We start from the raw sequence: 4,575 nt of genomic DNA, 5'->3' as shown, positions 1-4,575 counted from the left end.
GGAGCACTCGCTGCTCCCAACCTGCACAGCAATGATGATTTGCTCCACATTCCCCCCTTACTACATGGGGTTACTCAATCATTAACAGACCCTTGATTTAATGCTCTTTCAAACAGCCAGCTCAGCTCATAGCCCTCTTCAGACCTAAGCACAAGCCAGGAACCCAAATGCAGATATTTAAGATCCTGTTTCCTTACTTGAGAGATTCAGAGAGCTCATCACATGCTCAGGTGACACCGTGGCTCTCTAAAGAAAAGGAGCAACACTAAATTAAGCTGAGTAGTCTCCATTACTCAGGGCCTCTGCTGCTGCTACTCAAATCCTTAGGAGACCTCAGGTTTTTTGCTGTTTCTGGTTCTCCTCCTCCATGTGTGAACCCCACAACAATCCAGATGTGCCCGAAAAGTTGGGGAGACGCCTACAGCCTAGAACTGACACCAGGATGAAACAGCACCTCTGAAGGAAAACCCACAGGTGCTCTCTGTACTGTGGGGTAACCGAGGAGCTGCAGGAACCCCAGTGGTTTCTCCCCTTATCACACCCACTGCTGAGCAAGTCTAACTCATTACAGCAACAGGAGAAAACCAACCCAACAATACCTGGAGAACTCTGTGCCAGAGTTCTCAGGGCAGACTCAGGGCAGAAACTTGGGGCAGTTCAGGAACAGGTTTGACAAGCAGTATATGGGAAAGGCAGGACAAAAGTTCCCCTTCTGAGCACAGCAGGTACCTCTGCAGAGGTAACAAATACTTCAAGCTGTGAACATTCCACAATAGGATGTTTCAATTCCAGGGAAAGTATTGAAACACCAAGTCTCATGTTTAGATATGAAACTACATTAATGGCTTCTCATCCATGCTTAAAATTACTAGTTTATAGGTCAATGTCTGACTAAAACTAGAATTTTAACAGGCACAAATGAGGAAATTAAAAAAGCAACCCACAGTTGGTCAGCCATGACATGAACACAAGGGAAATAGCCCCAGGGACGTACTGGGATCACCCGATATATATATATATATATATACACACACACATATATACACCACGTTAAATTAGTATGACACAGAGCAGGACTAGGACATTAACTTGTGCTGCTTCACTCTTGGCTATCCCTGCCCCATTCTGGGCCATCAGCTGATTGCCAGCCCAGCTGCCTGCTGGATCCCACACTGGGAAAGCTGAAGAGAGGCATTATGATCACCTCCTCCCACTTTCTGCATAGAAAGATGGAATTTCAGTAATTTTTCCCTTTTAAAGGGACCAAGAACTTTACGTTCAATTCCTTTCTTCATTCCTAATTTCTAATTTTATTTCCCTCCTTTCCATTTCTATCTATCCTCCCTGGAATGCTTTTACTCATAAGCCTCGGTACATTGTACAGCAAATCTTCTTTGAACAGCACAGCATGGGAGGCCTGCAGATATGGCCAGTATCCTGGAAACAGCTGGAGATTTCCCCTCCTGTAAGAATCCCTAAGGTATCCTCCAGAGCTCTTCAGAAATACCACCTCCTCATGCTGCCCCAGGATTCTGGAAAAGCAGGAGGTTCATAAAGGTGGAATTAATAGTAGAACACTTGTGTCAGTTCTGTCCATGACAACTGAGGATGATCCAGGGAGCAGCAAACTTCTGCAGTCTGCTCCAGGATCTGCCACTGCTGGATTACAGATGTTGGCATGGACACAACTGCCCAGTCCTACCAGCATTCATTTTATGGACACGCTGATCCTGGGTTTGTCCCATCACTTTTTTTGTTAGCCCAATTTCCAAACCAACAGCTTCTACACAGCCCCAGAGCCACATTCAGAAGTTTGCTGCCTGCCTTTTAAAGAAATCCTCTCAATCCCAAGAGTCTCAGGCATTTCAGACTGCGCAGGAGAGGCAGCTTCTCATTCACCTTCAACTCCACTTTCTCTGTCCATATGTTTTCCAACCCTGGTGAAGATGCAATGATGAGAAATGCACAACACAATAGGAGTAGTCACACACTCACCCACTGCAATTTACTCAGTGTATTACTCAACAACCCTAATCCTTAATCAGATTAATATTTCAGCCTTCCAAAAAATCAAACAATGTGTACTATCCGTAGCAAGCAAGAAACCAGTGTGCCAGCAACCAGATCAATGCCAGAGAGATGAATCCCAGCGGCTCCAAGCTGTGCCCATGCCAACCAAAAGGGATTTGCCCACTCACCTGCAAAAGAGTTTCTTTCACAAGGCAAAAAATCCACACTACTCAGCATGAACACCATGGCAGACACCAAAAATCCCGTTCAACTTCCCAGCAACTTTTCCCATTCAGCTGACAGCAAGCTGCCAACTTCTGAGGAGTATGGCATTTTTGGAGGATGGCAGAAGAGCTCCAGAAATACTGAGTACACATTGAAGGCATCTTCTTCATTATGCTCGTAGGTTGAATTACGTATTTAATTAGAAACAGCTTCAACAAGAAGGTGAAGTTCAACATGGAGGACAAGTCTCACTTCACACAAGGAGGCAAACCCACGCAAGGGAGCACACGCCAGAACTGACCACCTCTGTGCACCATCTCACACATACTACAAACTTCTCCCAGAAGCTGAAGTAAAGAGCTATTTTGCACAGATAAGCTTCATGTTACCTTGAAGGCAAATATTACATTTCCCACAGTTCGGAAGTTGCATCTGCATGAAGCTGCTTTGATTCAACTTCCGCTTTCTAGCCCTAATCTTCAGCGTAGCTGTCAATTAGAAATGCCTATTACCAAGCAATCTGCTCTACCCACCACATCGTGTCTGTCTCCTTTGAAGCCTTAATACCCACTGGTGAGGATGGTTTTGTACCAGTAGATCACTTGTGAACCTTTGCACTGCATTCAGATCCCAAATTAATTCCTGCCAACAGCCACACTGGAAGCGTTGGCCAATGACAAACACAAAAAGCTCTTTGGCATCCTCGAGCCTCGAAGCTCTGTCCACCACACAAAAACAGTGTTTTCGTGTTGAGAGAGATACAAGTAGAAAGTCCTTGCAGCACAAGGTCATACCAAGCTCACTGGAAGACTAAATTTAGCCACCTGTGCCTCAGGCAAGTCTGTTAGTTATGGGAAGCTCGGATACTGGTGTGGAGCACTGTTCCTAGGGTAAATCCCATGGAAGACTTGACTCCATTTAATTGCAAATGATCTTGAAGCTATTAATGAGGAGCCCAATCCCAGTCCATCAAAGAGGAGCTGTCTCTGAGTACCCCACAAACTCGGCACTGGGACACCACCATCCTGTTAGGGCTGGTTTGCTTGGAACTACTACATTCAGAGTGAGCAGGAGGAACTCAAGAAGATTTAACAGATGGGGTTTCAGCACAGATATATTTCAGAACACCTCCTTAGCAAGCACATTTCCTCCTCTACCTCACCTCACACTACAGTTCTAACAGCTACACAAGAGGATAGACAAGAACTCGGGGATTATTCCAAGCTTCTGTAAATGTTAGCAGAGGCTGATTGAACAGTTTGTGAAGACAAGCCCCAGTTTACCAAAAAGTGTATCAGCCAACAGTTTTGTCAAACATTTAATAATTTTCCAAGTCCAAGAGGCAGGGGTGACTCAGTTCCTTCAACTGTGTTAGGTCTTAGGACCAGGATCAGCCATGAGCCCAGGAACGATCACAGCAGTCAACTGAGGTTTGATGTCCAGGATCAGTGCAAGAATCTACCCATAGGAAAAAGCAAGTTAAAGAATCTGGTTTCAAGACACCACTGCAGAATTTCTGAACTATCTGCCTCAGCCCTACAGGCCTTCAGAGATGCTCAAGAACCTATTTTCTTGCCAGAAACTCAAACAGGAGCATTAGCTCAAGCATGCAAAGCCAGGATTACTAAGCTGACTACACCAAGCCCAACCTGGCACAAGGTTTCTCACATTACATGTTGAGTGTATGTGGTCCAAAAGGCATCTGGAAGTCACGCTCCATCCCCTAATGCCCCTAATGGTGACACAGAAGGCCACCTGAACATCCAACAAGCCACCCTGCACATCGCTGCTCTTACCAAACCTGTCCTTGCAGAGGCCCCAGCCAGGAGGATGCCATGACCCCTAGGTCCCCCAGCCAAAACCTGCAGCTATCAGCACAGCAGCCAAGTTCCCCCCAAACTCCCATCTCCAATCACACTGTTTCCTAAAAGGAAGAACAGAACAAGTGGCTCCAAAACATCCCACTCCCAGTCATGGATCATGACAGGCAAAGGTATTCTGGCATGCCCAGTAATTCCTAACACTTAGAAGGGATAAAAACTACCAAGTACCAGCACTGTGCCAGGCAAATCCACACGAAACCAGAGAGCTGTGAATTGTGCTGGAGCCTAATACCAGCCTTGGATTTTAATCACAGAATACCAGGATCTGAGCAGAGATATTCCCCCCAGAGATGATTTACCTCACTGGCATTGCATCTATCACAAGTCACACTGAAGCCTCAGTGCTGCCAACACCGCACAGAGCTGCTTCAAAATGGGAAACTGGTCAAAACCTTTCCAAGGAGAGGACAGCTGGGAAGCAGTATTGGATGCCAAAGTGGCTACAGGCCTGATGTCG

This window comes from Pyrgilauda ruficollis, unplaced genomic scaffold, assembly GCF_017590135.1.
Source record: "Pyrgilauda ruficollis isolate IOZ18807 unplaced genomic scaffold, ASM1759013v1 scaffold23, whole genome shotgun sequence".
Classification (NCBI taxonomy): Eukaryota; Metazoa; Chordata; class Aves; order Passeriformes; family Passeridae; genus Pyrgilauda; species Pyrgilauda ruficollis.
This window is presented reverse-complemented; position numbering follows the sequence as displayed.